Below are 16,053 nucleotides of genomic sequence, written 5' to 3' on the forward strand. Positions count from 1 at the left end.
GAGAATTGTTACATCAACCCACCAATCCCTTTGTCCTCCATCCAGGTGAGCAATGGATATGTATTATTAGAGCTAAAGGACACATTCCAGCCAGGCAAAACCATTCAAGGGGGTGGAGCAAGGCCAGCGACATGACATGAAAAATGGCTTGGCAGGGAGGCCGTATCAGGAGGTCAGGAGTGAGCTACACCTGGTGGACAGGATAGTGGAGTGAGAAGAAGAAGTGGTGTAAGAGGAATGTGAGGGTTCCTGGGTGGTTCTGAGGGCACTGTAGATGCAGGACAGACATGATTTCTTAATACATTGGTACCTCGGGTTAAGTACTGAATTCGTTCCGGAGGTCCATTCTTAACCTGAAACTGTTCTTAACCTGAAGCACCACTTTAGCTAATGGGGTCTCCTGCTGCCACCGTGCCATGATTTCTGTTCTCATCCTGAAGCAAAGTTCTTTACCTGAAGCACTATTTCTGGGGGTTAGCGGAGTATGTAACCTGAAGCGTATGTAACCTGAAGCGTATGTAACCTGAGGTACCACTGTAATGTTTTTCGAGTTACTGAAGAAACATTTCCAAGAGCATTAGGGAAGTATGACTGGTGGCCTTTAAACAACTGCTACATATTCTCCCCATTTAACAGCAGTCTTGACCCCAAGGGATGACGTTGTTGTTGGTTGTTGTTGCTTTTTTTTAAAAAAAAAATCCCATCCTTCAGTTAAAAAGAAAAGTAGTACCACCCTTGCAATGAGGTTAAGGGTTAGGGGTAATTTGTGTGCCTGTTCGATTAAAACAGGATCAGAAGCACCCAGGAGAAGCTTTCTCCTCCTTGCCAACACCCTTCTTATCTTACCTACCATGAGCTTCCTTTCCTGTGGCTGGAGGCACTGAAGCCAGCTGCTACTTCCAGTTCTCCCTCCCGGAGTTGGCTGCTGTCTCATTTACCCAATGCAAATCAAGTCTCTCTTTTCCTGTAAGCCAGCTCAATCCTCTCACTGATCCTTGCTGTGCTCTGGCAGGCAGGCAAGAATCCCACAGCTACAGTTTTCCTTCTTTGTAGGTTGTCAATATTCAGATTTCTGGGGTACTTCTCAAAGTTGTTGCTAGGATCAACAATAGAAGGAAGACAGTCCTTGAAACCGAAAAGTGTCACTTTAATTAGGTACTTTCTGTTGTTGGTTTCAAGCTGCTTTTGCTATTTAAAGTGTGAGACCAGTGAGTCCTCTTCTAACAATTCATTGTGGCAATTCTGCTAGGCCACAATGATAGAAAGATGCATTTCTTTTCATCCTCTGCTTTAATGAGTAGTTTGTGGTTGGTCAACACTCTGGATCCATTGTGCTGGGGAAAACTGACATCTGGAAGGGACCTGAGATCAGCCTTTGCCAACTTGGTGTCCTCCATATGTTTTGGACTACAACTCCTCTCAGCCAGTCTGGTTGGTGAAAATTGTCCTAGAGAGCATAATTCCTAATTATCATGGATCAACATGATTCTAGATTTGTGGGCAGGAAAGATTCCTTGTGCTGTAAGATATCAATGGCCTGCAAAAGCCATACGTAGAACATATCACTACATCATATAGACGTAAGCATTTCTAAAGCATTTCTATTCTACCAAATAGGCTTGTGTAGTCTCCAGATTCATTCGTTGACCCGAACCGTCAACTGGATTGTCTAACTCCAAAAGGTTAGTGAGAGTGAGGCAGAACTTACCCTTGTAGAAGCCATGCTGGCTTTGCTCCAGCAAGACTTGTTCTTCCATATGCTTTGTATTTCTTTCTTTAACAATGCTTTCCAACAGCTCTTCTGGTACAGTCCTTAAGCTAAAGGGACTGTAATTTACAGGATCTCCCTGATCCCTTTTTTAAAACTTGATGTTACATAAGGCCACTTTCCAGTCCTTAGGTACAGAGGCTGCACTTAGGCTTGCTACATATTTTTGTTAGAAGACCAGCCATTTCCCATTTGAGTTCTTTAAGCACTCTCAAGTGGAAGCCATCCAGACGTGGTAATTTGTCAGTTTTTCATTTGTTAGCCAGGCCAATAGTAGCTATAAGCTACATGGGGAATGGTATCAGAAAATGCTGACACAGCTCAGGCATAGCCTAATTTGTGCTTTCCTTCTTTACATCCTCAGAAGAATTAAGAGCTGTAGACTTTTAGCATTCTGACCCCCGAAAAGCCTCCCTGATGAGCCAGCAAGGAGTAGCCTTAGACATTTTGCTACCATAGGGGGAAGTCAAACACTTCCTGCTCCACAGGGCCACTAACATTTCTGTGGCTGCAAATCTTGAAACATCTTTCTACATAATATGTTTTTAATATACTGTATACAGCACCTCTTTTTTATTTTACAAAAAGTCGTAAGTACTTAAGAAGGTGCCTCCTAAACTAAACCAAAGGTTCATCGAGATCAGGGATGAGGAACCTGCGGCCCTCAAGATGTTGTTAGACCCAGCACTGCTCAGCTTCAGTCAGCATGGCCGATGGGCAGAGAATATGTGAACCTAGGAAGCTGCTTTATAATGAGGCATGGTCCATCTCATTTAGTATTGTCTACACTGACTGGCAGCAGTTCTCCAGAGTTTCAGGCAGGGGTCTCTCCAAGCCCTAGCTGAAGATACTGGGGACTGAACCTGAGAATTTTAGCATACCAGTCATGCTACTGGGCCACAGCCCTTCCTTGATCCTGCGAGTTGTAGTCAAAAACATCTGGAGGACCAGACCACTGATCCAGGCTGTCATCCTGTTTACTATTGTGACCAATCAAATGCTTCAAGTATCCCAACAAAAAGGAAACGAAGGCAACAGCCTTCCCCTGTAACTGGTACCCAGTGGTATTTTATCTCTGCACTGGCAGGTTCTTCTTAGTGATCATGGCTAATAGCCTTTGATAGATAGATCCTTTGTGGATTTCTCTAATTCCCTTTTAAAGCTGGTAACCATCACCAGGCTCATAGCAGTGAATTAATTCCATACATTAATTACATGTATGAATAAGTACGTTATTTGTCTGTCCTAAACTTATTGCCTGTTAATGTCATTGGTTGACCCCTAGTTTATGTTATGAAAAAGAGAAGAGGGGAAGGAAACGTTATATTCACTTTCTACACACCATGTGTCATTTTATAAAACCCTATGGCATCCTTCCCCCTAGTACTCATTTGGCTGAATGAAAATGCCCCAAACACTTCAGCCTATGCCCTCATTAAAAAGAAGGGCAGCCAGGACTGCAGCAGAACCTATGAGGAGAGTGGCTATGTGTCCTACTTGAAGAGCTGGTCAGAGGAGAGACCGCTGTTTGAAGGAGTCCTCGATTTGAAGGGCGGTCCAGTCCATGTCTGGTTTAACATTAAAGAACTATAAGTTGCCCACAGGCCATTAGCACCTGGGCAGTGGACCGAGCAGGCACACAGCTCAGCAGGTTGTAATCTTCTCCACAATGGTGAGATGTATTGCAGTTCTATTAAAACTGTAGTCATTATTTACCAGTTTGCAAGTATGCATACAAACTAGAATATGCAGATTTTACTCAGTCCATGACCTCTTTTGTCCTCTTTTTTTGATTATGCATTTCCTATTTTTGGTGATGTGGCCATCCCACCCTGGGCAGCAAGAATGAGAGCATTAAACAAGGGCAAAAGGCTGTGCTGTTTGCTGCCTCTGTAAGCAGAAATCCTTGGTGTCAAGTGGGAGGCAGAGGGAGGAGAGACATTTGCTTGTCTGGAAACTATTAGTTAAAAATCATGGCATTGATCAGTTCAGGGAATTCAAAAGTGGTGTGCAGAAACTGTCTACGACGTTTCCTTATTAAAATGCTGCTCCTTACCAATTTCTTGTGTGCTTTAATTGCATTATGGGTGAGGAAAGCCTGGGGCCTAATTTATGGATCTCAACCTGGAGCATCTGAAATGCTGATGATGGTGAATGCTGGAGGCATTCAAAACACACGAGGGAACACAACAAACATCCCTCCAGGGCATTGTCTTTGGATTGTTTAATAAGAATGTGTATTTCTAAATCCTACCTCCACATCTGTGCTGAACTAGTTTCTATGCATTGGGTGCAGGGGTTTCTGGTTTCTGAAATCATTGTTCCCATACACAGATACTTCCATGCTTATTAACATCTAATCTTAAGATGAGAAGAATTGGTAACAGGACAAGAGATTCTACCTAACATTCCCAGCCAAATTGCTGACGGGCTTCAAAACAGTGAACCATGTAACCACCAATTTTAACCAGTCATGATCCTGGGTTCAGAAAACACACCAAGCCACATCTTGCCCTCAGCAACCCCCAGCACCTTGCCAACCACCTCACCCCCTAGATCACACCTACTACCCACTCCCCCAACTTATTCATTAGACCTTCCCCTTTCCACCTCATACCAGTGCTGAAGCCAAAGAGTTGACCTAGCAGGAGGAGCGCCACAAGAAGTAGGCCAGAAATGATGGCCAGCTAATCTGGGACTGCCACCACCTTATCCAGGCCTACATACTTTCCATCCCAAATGGTGGCAGTGGCAACAGATTAGCAGGGTAGCTGTCAATAGCTTCTGGCTGCCTTCTTCCTTCCTGTACTGCTCCTCCTATTGGGCTGACATATCCTGATTGGTGATGCTTGGAGGAGTGGATCTCCAAGCTGGCCAGAGGAGGAGGAGGGTGGCTAGCAGTATCAGCCAACATGGGGATCTGGATCCTGGGGGCAGGGTTCCCAGGGCTGGCAAGTAGAGGAGCCTCTGATGCTTGCCTGGGCCACTCATGCGCCACCCCCTAGTATGGTGTAGTCCACCTGTATGTGGCCAAACAAACTGCAGTGTGATGACACTCTTACATTTTTATTACATGTAGACATGATTTGCGTCAGCATGACTTGCAAATGCAGCCATAGCTATTGTCTATTAGTATGCATTTCACAACACAGGAGCTCTGATAAATGACCTAAAAGAATGGGGGATGTGGGAGGAGAGGGCAAAGGGACTTAGCCCTGATCTGTGTGTGATATGATAAAGGTATGTGTGAAGCAAAGTCATCCATTCCAGCCACTGAATGTAATAATTTCAGCTTGCATAATCAGTTCATACCTGGTTAATTTTTTGTGCCATCTCTATTCTAGCAATACTCCATCCCCTCTTCCCCTCGAACAGAAAATGGCACATAATGAGACCATAATTGATTTACTCTCTTGTCTCCTGGGGAAAATTCGAAAATCTGAATTATATTTTCCTTTTCCTTTGCTAAATCCTTATATGTATGCCACAGCAAAGACTATTAATGGTGAGACTAATATTTTAAGCTTTTTCATTAAATGACTTAAATTATGGGCATTTTAATAGTAGAATTAGATGTTGTGAGATACAGAAAGCTGTTGCTGCTCCACATCTCTCTTTCCCTCCCTCCCCGCATTCCTGGCTAGGGCTCATGCAAGTTTCACCTGTAGAAATGTCCACTTCTTCACAACCATGAAGATGTATGGTGGGATGGATCGATGAAGCCCCCTCCCAAAACTGGTGTTGCTACTGCTTACCTGGGCAGGACTGGGGTGGAGCAGCACTGGTAGATAAATGGGAGTGCTTATTTCTTTATGCACACAATATATTTTTCTCCGGTATTTTTATGAGACCATATTCAAAGTGGGTAATACAATGACTATATTATACTCTTCTTTACCCCATGGGCTAGCATATAAAAAATTCATAAATAAAAAATAATTTTTTTATTTATATCCCACCCTCCCCAGCCGAAGCCGGGCTCAGAGCGGCTAACGACAATAAAAGTAACACAGTTTACAAAAAATCACAATCAATTAATTGAAATGCATTCTAAAATCAATTCCTTCTAAGATCAATTCCAAATCAGTGTCCAGCTTTATCTCTAAAAGACGTAAAGTCCAAGCCTTCAATTTGGGATGGTTTGAAGAAAGTAGTGAGGACAAGCTTTATATATAATAAATTCTGCCCAGTCTCAAGCTATTCTTCCCCTTATCCGAAAATAAGGCTGTCAGTCACAATACATTGTTATATGCCCGTTCAGTTCCCTCTCTCAATTCTGAGGCTGCAAATACTCAACTAAATGTATATAAACAGAATAATTTTTAAATGCACCTGTGAAAAACACCAGCAATATAAGAACTCTCCTTTCCTACGCTTTTCAAAAATGCAAGTCTTGTTTTTTAACATAAGAGTGAGGGTCCCAGTCCAGCTGATAAAATAGATAGTGATGGCAACATATTGCCTCACCTGGGGCCCAGTCCCAGCTGGTGAAGATGGAGATGGTATAGTTCAGCTCATTTGCTTCTTCCAGAGAGAGAGAAATGTCTAACCTTTCATTGTAGGTAGCTTTTCCTAGGCTAGTGGTAGAGAGCCTGTGGCCTTCACTATGATATTTGGGCTCCAACGTCCGTTAGTCCCAGCCAGCATGGCCGATGTCAGGGATACTGCTGCAGGCTATCAACACCTAGAAGGGACCACAGGTGTTTCACCCCTGCCTTAGCCTTTCAGCTACTTGGCATTTTTTAGGCAAGGGATTGTAACGTATGCAGCCACAGACATAGCCACAATACTCCCTCCTCCACAAGCAGCAAAGCTTTAAAAATAAAATTTCTACCACCCAGAAATATAGTGTTATACGTGGCTGGAAGTGTGTGAAGGCACTGCACCCTACAGTGTTTTCTGTGTCTTTTAAAGTCTTTGGGCAGATGTCAGAAGCCTCCTAGTGATGCTGAGTTTTTGTTTGGTAGTCTGCATGCATTTTCAAGGCACCGAGATGCTTTGCCAGGGTGCCACCTGGATCAGTCTGTTGGCTGCCTGCTTTGTTTGCCTCCCAGATGCTGTAGAAAGTACTGAGCCTTGGTTAGAAGCGCCGAGTTGGCAATTTTTGATATTGCTGTTAACATAATCAGCTTTTGCTTCTGCAGCAATTAGCATATTATTACCCATAATGTTTTGCATGGCAATTTTGTTGTAAACATTTGTACTAATTCACCATAACCTAATTATTTTTATGATGCATAATTATGGAATATTTTCCAAGAAGGAATGGTTCTGTTTTCTAGCGTGTAATTCTTTTGGAGGAAAATCGGGTCATTCTAGTGCTGTCCCCAACTCCACATCTTTCCTTCCAAATCTGTTTCATTTGGTTATGAGCACACTTTGCAAAGTTTCCCTGAATCTCCTGAGCAGCTGAAGAATGGATCCTTTTTGTATGGAGAGCGGACTGAACCAATGTGGTCCAATCAATCAGGTGTTAGATTCATAGTACCTCAAGATCTGGGATCAAATCCCTGCTAGGTCAGCCTTGCATTTTGCTGTTCAGTTACTTGCCTGAGATGCTAACACTTTCTGGGAATATAGTTTGCCAGAGTGATTGATAAACCTCAGCAGGGATGGGGGTTACCTGTGGCCCTCCAGAGGTTGTTGGCCTACAACTGCTCTTATATAAAAACATAGGATACTTCCTGATACAGAGTCATACCAGTGCTCTATCTAGCTCAGTACTGCATGTGCTGACTGACAATCACTCTCCAGGGTTTCAGGCAGTGGTCGTTCCAAGCACTGCTTTGAGACTGAATCTGAAGTCTTCTGTATGCAAAGCAGATAGGCTACCACTAATCTATGGTCCTTTGACCTGAGCTACAACCCTTCTCCACTGGACACGCTGGCAGGGGCTGGTGTGAGTAGGAATCCAACGACATCTGGAGAGCCAAATGTCCCTCATCCCTGACCTGCAGGGAGACAGGTGGGCAAAAATTGTGTGGATACCTTTATCTGCAAGGTCATACTAAGCTCACTGGTGCTCTTGAACAAGTCACTACTCCCAGAATCAAATCTCAATACTAGGAATGAGGAAACCTACCTCACAAAGCTATTGTGCAGGCAATGTGGGGCAAACATCCTAAACAAACAAGCAACTGAGGGGTGCCACCTTTTAGGGCTACATTCATGGCTATGTCTTCTTACTTCCTCTGCCATTATGTATGTCTATGCCCCAAAGGACTTCATGAATGCAAGATGCAATCATACATTTAATTCCATGCCTAGTTTGCCATGTATGCGAATGTTACACAAGGGTACCACTTAAAGTTGCAGTTCCTAAAGTCACAGCTGATGTCAGTAGCAGTTCTGCCTGTCTTGATAAAGAGCAGTTCATCCCCGAAAACACTCTTCTCTCAGAACAGATCCAGGAGCAGAGCTCATGATAATACTGAGGTCAGGACAGTTCCTCCCTCTGACAGCTGAAGTGATGGCTGTGGCGATCACACAGGGCCCCCGGACGTTTCATGGTCTATTGACCCTGTGCCACCACTGCGGTTGCTTTCTTTGCTGCCACCACCCCGCTTCTCACGGGGACACACGGAGTCCAGACAGTTGTTAACATAAACAAATAATCAAGTTTATTTTTAAATGCAGGAATAAGCGTATGGTTTCGGTTTATTTTTCTCTTGTCAGGCTCCTAATCTTAGTTCCTAACAACTTCAAACTGAATTATTCCCAACTGTCTATCTGACTCAACCTAACAATTCCTCTCACTCTCTCACAATACAACTCTACCAACCCACTGCCTATTCCACCCTCTTCCTTCTCCAACACCCAAGCCTCAACTCCCAACTCCCAAACCTCAACTAACTTTTTAAAACCTCCCACTCTATCTTTTACTCCCCCCTTGCATTCTCACTGGCCAATCACATCACACCCATTTTAACCCTTTCCTTGACCCATCCTAGGAGGCAAACGCCACAATGGCCCTTTAAAAGGAATCCATAGCAGAGCAATAAATAAAATGCAGATTGAAACTGCAATGTTTTCAATGTTGTTGTTGTTTTAAATAAGGACAGGGCCACATGGATTTCCTTATGGAGTGCATTTCATAAATCCAGAACTACCAAGACCTGTCAGTCTGACATTTTTCAGTGATGGGTCAGAAAGCCAGGTATAAGATAATGATCTTAATGCATGAACAGATTTTACAGGTGCAGTCATTCAGAGATGAGGCAGGTGAGGCCGCTGCTTCAAGCAGCAGAAGACCCCTAGAGGTGGCACACCTGTGGGTGACCTGCCTGCACCACCACCTCCATCAGCACCAGAGAAGCACTGCCACCATCGATGCTGATATCGGGCAAGATCTCAGCCATTTTGTGCAAGATCTTGCCCAAAATCAATGCCAATGGCAGTGCCACTTCTCCACCAGTAGTGGATGGGACAGGGTGTGTGGCGATGGCAAAACAGGCATTGGTGGCAGGAGCAGGTAGGTGGTGGCAAGACCAGTGACAGCAGTAGAGCAAAACAGCACTTCCTGTTTCACTTTAAGCGATGAAACAGTGCACAGCACCCCTGCAGGCAGTCCTACAGATAGCTAAGTTTCAAAACATTTATGACTTGAAATGTGAAAAACATTACTTTAAATTCAGTCTGGGAACAAGTAGACCATTAGTTTAACTGGTGGTTAAACCCATTGTTGTAATATGTTCGGCTTGCTTGGCTTCCAACAGAAAATCTTCATGGCATTCAGGATGTGCCCATATATGCCGTTCTCCACCTATACCTGCTTCCTGTCTGTGGACATGACCCTTTCTCCTAAAGAGGGAAATGGCCGGAGTCTCATGGGCACTAAAAGTGCCCAGTCATGCCCTCTGGTGATTCAGAGGAAGGAAAAGAAATGAATTGTAGTAACCTTTACAACAATAAAACCCCATAGTGTTTCTGGCCAGGTGTGCAAAGAGGAAATCCCTCTCTAGGTGATCAACTTACACACTGAAGCATGAAGTTTGATTAGCCCTGTAACGTTTTATAAGCTTGCATAGCTGAAAATGTTATTAATGCTCATAAAGTTTACCCAAGCCTTTAAAATCCTATTGGGCCAATTCAGGTCTCGTTGGATTCCTGGGGCAATGCATTCCAGGGGTGATACAATGCCACGGAAAGTCATTATTCCTGTTTAATTTGTCTAAGGTGGATGCTGCTCATTTTCAGAGAGTTTCCTTTGTTTTTGTGTTTCCATTGTCTATGCATGTGGAAGGGAGTGTAAAACAAAATGACAGGCACCGTTTTTGCTGTAGCTTGGATCACAAAAAGTGTAAGTCAAGAGCCCCTGTTCTTCCAGAGGTTCTAGATCTCTCCCCTCAGCTTGTGAGAGCCACTTCACATGTTTTGAGGCAGGGAAATAGATATTTTTTTTTCTCCTGTAAGGGTACATGCTACAGGGAAACACCAGCAATTGTGATCCCTCTACATAGGGTAGTCTCAATATATTTTGCTGCCTGAAGTGAAGAATAAGAGGTTGCCTCCAGCTCCATGTCATGTTAAGAAGCCAACCACCACTGAAAGAAACAGACGAGTGTACTGGTGCAAAGCTACATGGCACAGGATTATAGAATTAAAGAGTTGGAAGGGACCACAGGGTTCATCTAGTCCAACCCCCTTCCTTGCAGGAATCTTTTTTTACCCAACGTGGGTATCCTGAGATTAAGAGTCTCTTGATCTACCAACTGATCAGCTCTGCCCTCCAGCAGCTCACTGCCGCTCCCCATCTCCCACCATCTGCTGCCTGAGGCAACTCTCTCACTCTGCCTAATGCTAGGCCTGGCCTGCCACTCTGCTACAGCATCCACATGCATCAAATGTACATCAGTGTCATATGGTTCACTGAGGAAATGGAAGGTTTTATTACATAGTCCTTCAAGGCAGGAGCACAGGCTGGCTTACAACATAAAATATGCAATATAGAACTTAATATAAATATATACACCAATTCATATCAGTTATATGTTTAGGGAGGCCTTCTGAAAATACAGATTTTTGTGCCCAGATTTTTCCTGACCTCTAAGATTAGACCTTTAAAATTTGTATCTTTCTAGCATGTTCCCATTTTGTGTTCTCATTTTGTACTTTTCTGTTGTGAACCACCCTCTGATCTTTGGATGAAGGACAGTATACAAATTTAATTAATAAATAGCTCTGCCACAGTATTTTACTGTTTTTGTTTATATTGTTTGCTTAATGACTTTATACCTTGTTCCATGTTTTTACTGCATGCTGTACACCTCTTAGATATCTTTTCATGTTGAACATTCTAGAAATATTCTAAATAAACCAATAAACAAAACAGCCACAAAGCTGCATTAAACACAAATCAGCAACAGCATGTTGTGGTGAATATTTGGAAGGGACAGCAAAAACAATGGGAATGAGATGGATGCTTGTTTGCCACTGCGATAGTGATCTCCAATTCAAATTCTGAGTTGTCATCTAAGATGGCAGTCACCCCAATAGCCAAAGGAAACAACTAGGGGAGCTTTAGAATCAAATTGGCATTGAAATGTTGGTTCCTGCGTCATCTTGGGCCTGCTCAGCAGCTGGTTGCCTTGACTCGTTTTTGTTTTTGTTTTTACAGTTGCAGCATGGATACAAATCTAAACCTTTGCTGATATGCCGTAAGCTCTCGAGAGACACCTTCTTTTCCTGGTGATAAGACTCGAGCCTGACGGTGTGGAAGCTGAATTGGGAAAGTGGGGCTCTGTTGCATCGATTCCATGTATCCTTGGAATCCTTGTATTAGCATGAATTAATAGCCCCTTGTGCACAACGAAGAGGAAGAAAGCATGCCAGAGTTAATAACGAAGCCAGGCATCGAGTTAACAGCAGGCAGAGAGGTGACTGAAGCTGTCTCCAGCAGCTGCCTCACAGCCTTTCCTGCTGCTGCAGCCTTGTAAAATGAGAATTTCACATGGCACAGCTTTGTGCTTTGAGCTGTGAAGGCTCCTGATTCCAGAGCCTGCTATGTGGTCCTGTGGGGGTGCTCCAGTTTATGAAAATAGCCACCTGCCGTGCCCTAGATTACTAAACCTAATGCTGAGTGCTGGAGTCTATATTTCACTTAGCATCCCCTCTCATCTTGGCTAAGCTGCCAAACTCTTGCAATGTCCCACATGGCATCTCATATGCCTGTAAGAGCCAGAGAGCTGGATTCATGAAAGGGAGGCAGCTTTACCTTCTGAATGACAATGCCGGTGAGATGGTCCAATTTTCTCTCTGTTTGTTTTGGAATAGCTGCAAACAGTTCAAGTGACAAGTGGAGAATGGGAACAGGAGGGAGCGCAATGTTATCATTGAGTGTGCAGTTGATAAAACCTCCAGTCCCATAACCCTTACTTACAACCAAAGGCCATACATTCTGAAAGCTCTGTATCTGCAATCATGTACCATGTGCTGATTTGTTTCTGAGGGGCATGTTTGGGTTTGTTGGATCAGGCCGAAGGCCCATCTAGTCCAGGAAGGATCCTGTTTTCACAGTGACTAATCCAATGTCTTTGGGAATCTGTATGTAGGACCTGTGCACAGCTTCACACTCCCCACTTGTCACTCCTGGCAAAGAGTATTCATCAGAGGTATACTTGCCTCCAACAATGGAAGGAGAATATAGCTACCATAGCTTGTAGCCATTGATAGCCTTAATCGCCATGACTCTGTCTCTTATAAAGTCATCTAACATGGTAGCCATCATTATTTCGTTTATATGTTGTGTGATGTACTTTTTTTTGTCTGTCTTTAGTATTCCAACATTCAGCTTAATTGGGTGGTTCTAAGTTCTACTGTTAAGACAGAGGGAGGAAAAAAACCCCATATCTACAAAATATTCCTGCACTGCAGAGGGGTGGACTAGATGACTCCCAGGGTCCCTGCCATTCTACAATTCAGTGATTCTATCTTCTCTACACCATACATCACCTTGTACATCTCTATCATGGCCCACTTACTTGCTTCTCACTGTCTGCACTAACAACAGAAGTGGTTTTAAGGTGGTGTGGCTGATGCGGCTGCACTGGGTGCCACGCTGAAGGGAGCCACAACAATGCTACAAAACGGGGCACAAGAGGCCCACAGCCCCCCACTGCTCACAAGCCCCAAAGGTTGCAGCCATTCCTAATACAGGAGTTGCTCCAACCCTTTGATCATTTGGGTTGTTCCGTTTTGAACCTTTTCCCAATGAGGTGAAGTAGCCAGAATTATACAGAGTATTCCAAGTGAGTCTCACCATAAATTTGTGTAAGGGTATGATATTGTCGATTTTTATTTCCATTTTTCCAACAATCACTTCCTAAGGATCCTTAGCACAGCATTCACCTTTTTCCACAGCTGCTACATTATTCCTGGTCAGTCACTGCCAGTTCAGACCTCGGTAGTGTATATGCGAAACTACGATGATTTGCTCTGACATGCTTCTCTTTCCTTCTTTTCTACACTTACATCTTGCCCTTCCTCCCAAAGGAGCTCAGGGTAGCCAACAACACGTGATAAAACAATACAAACACCTTGAAAACTTCTTTACACTTGCTTACATAGTAGTTCATTCTTCGTATCGTTGGTGAAAACTACAGTGATCAGATAGGAGTGAATTACTATCGGTGCTATAACACTGATGGCAGCTGAGCCTGTTGCTGAAGTAATTGCTATTGATCAGTTGGTATTGACAAGCAGGCCTGGTTCCAAGCATGGATCAAAAACCGTTGTATTTTATTACATTGTGTAGAAGGACAATGGATCAAAAACCTTATTGTATTGTGAGTCCGGAGGCTCACTCCATAGATTTTGGTATAACCTGGCCATAGAAGGTACGAAGACATATGTGCAATTAGCATTCCCAAATATCTAGAAAGTGAGGCAGTATATGGCTGAAAGGTCTTTGCTTGGTCTGGGGTCTTGGTGCAAGGTGGGGTGACAGGATTCCTGTTCTTCTAATAGTTATGTTATGCAGTGGGTGAACAGCTGCACCTGCCAAACGCTTCCTGCTGTGTGACTATTAAAGGACAGTAGCATCTGTTCACCCTCAATAAGAACTCAAGAGCAGCAGTCAGGAATTTGGCTCAAGAGCAGCAGTTGGGGAAAAGACTATCGTTTTGTGATGGACACTGCTTTCTGACATGCTTGCGTCTGCAGTATGGTAATACCTGCTCAACCTGTACATGAGAAAAAGAAAGAAAGAAAGAAAGAAAGAAAGAAAGAAAGAAAGAAAGAAAGAAAGAATTTCTACTCCTTTGGAAACTGATTTGGTAAAGAAGTGGTAGTGAACTTTCCCCCCCCATTGAAGGTTGCAAGCCCGCATGGCAGCTTGCTGGTGGAAGTTGGGGCAAGAGCCAAAAGTGGTACATCGCTTTGTTGGGTGGCTGACCAGGCGAGAGGCTCAATCTGACCATTTCAATGCGGGTTGGTTTTCCCTTCTTTGGATTTATTAACAGGGAGCGATCGTCCCACATCCCTCTTGCATCTCATTCCTTGTTATGGTTGAGGCATTTAAATGCCACCTGATACAGTGCAGTATGGTTGCAATTTGGTATCCTGGTTTGCTTTTGCTATTTCATTCTGCAGCTATATTCCTTCCTTCCTTCTTTTGTTATGTACCTGTTTTTTTCAGTGTTTATATGTTTATGTATGTAACAAAAATTCAATAAAAAGTTGAAGGGTGGGGGGACTGGGTGGGCCACTACCTTTTCTCCTTTTTCCACCACCTTCTCCCTCTTTCACTGCCCTCATCCCTCCCTACAGTGGGCTGCCAGGGAAGGGTCCAACCACCCTCCCAGTCATCTGAACTAATCATTTGCAGAAGGATTTTCCCCATCCTTCTATTGCCCTTTCCAGCTTGACACTCTCCATTATTTCCTCCCTCCTCGCTAGAAGTCTGAACTGATTGCTTCCCAATGTCTTCTCCTAATCATTCCATTGCTTCCCTGTTGGCTCTTGCCTCCTGCTGCTCTAGGTTTCTTCATGAAATCAGGTAGGGGGCTGCATTCAGTTAGGCTATGGGCTGCATGCAGCTTTGGGGGCCACAGGTTCCTTATCCCTGCTGTAAAGGCTGGGTTTTATATCCTACCTTTCAGGGGAGTTGGACTATACCATGTTCTGGAATCTTGCAGAATTATTTTGTTAGATGATACAGAAGTATGCTCACAATAGAAAGAAGAATCTGAATGTAAAATTGTGTCTCTTGTAGATGGCAAGGGAAATGCCTTTTTTGAGTTAACATTTCCATAATTTCATAATTGTGTGTGCTGGTGCAAGTTAATGTGAGACAAGTCTGCCTATTTTCATCTCGCACGTTGCAAGATAGGTAGGCCTGGGTAAATGGAAGGGGAGACAAGATTTAACACTCTTATTCTGTTTAAATCAGTCTTTGTCTGCCTGTGTGTGTGAGTCCAATTTAAATGGCTCACGCTGAATCCTAAATTTCACCTCTTCCCTCCGTTAAGTTTGCAAGAATAAATTTCTATTTGTGCACTGATTTAGGGTTATAGTTGAAATAAAATTAGTAATGCTAATTGCTGTAATTAGACTTCTTTAGTCCCCATATGAATTTTACAGCTCTTATCACACACAGGACAGAAGAAAGGCTTTCCCAAGAGAGACGGAATTAACTGGTATAGCAATAAAATCCCTCGCTTATTAGCAGGTGAGGCAGGAATGTGCTAACATAGCATCTCTGTCACCATCTGGCTGGTAAATGGTGGTATGTTTCTGAATAACACCACTCTGAAATTATGGCTGGGGATCCTGTCCTGTAAAATGTCAGGTGCAAAATAGGTGAGGAAGCACCTTTGTCGGGGTCAGTTTGTTTTGATGTAGGAAGCGCATCCTTTGAATTATTCAGAGTTTCATCAAGCAGAAGGGAATGGTAGCCACAAGGCTAGCGCAGGACATTTTGCTGCCTTTGGGATGCTCAGGCTGCACCTTTAGGACAACCAACCTAATTCATGCATCCCAGATGATTATGTGGGTCAGAGAACACAGCTATCCTTCAGGTTTTGCACTTTTCTGTATTTGTAATACAGTTTGCAATTGAATTGCAATGCAGTTCTCCGATCAATTGTACCAAAATGTGTACTTTACAGATAAGTTGTGTACACAGATGTGCTTTATAAGGTTAAATGCATGCAAAATGTGATTTAAAAAAATAAATAAAATTAAGTTTTTTAAAAATGTGGGTATTTGTGCAGTTTCTTTTAAATTGCAGATTAAGGCACAAACAAGTCAGAACTGACTTACAAATGAAAACATGCAAAACTGACCAT

General features: G+C 43.4%; 1 long non-coding RNA gene across 1 annotated transcript; it reads left to right on the forward strand.

Annotated features, from left to right (window-relative positions):
- LOC308478097 lies at positions 1–13,267 on the forward strand. Its single transcript, XR_013986868.1, has 4 exons — positions 1–45; positions 10,011–10,067; positions 11,385–11,525; positions 13,127–13,267. It is a non-coding gene; the product is annotated as an uncharacterized lncRNA (long non-coding RNA).
- The last annotated feature ends 2,786 nt before the right edge of the window (positions 13,268–16,053 follow it).

This window comes from Podarcis pityusensis, assembly GCF_964106645.2.
Source record: "Podarcis pityusensis genome assembly, chromosome: 5".
Classification (NCBI taxonomy): domain Eukaryota; kingdom Metazoa; phylum Chordata; class Lepidosauria; order Squamata; family Lacertidae; genus Podarcis; species Podarcis pityusensis.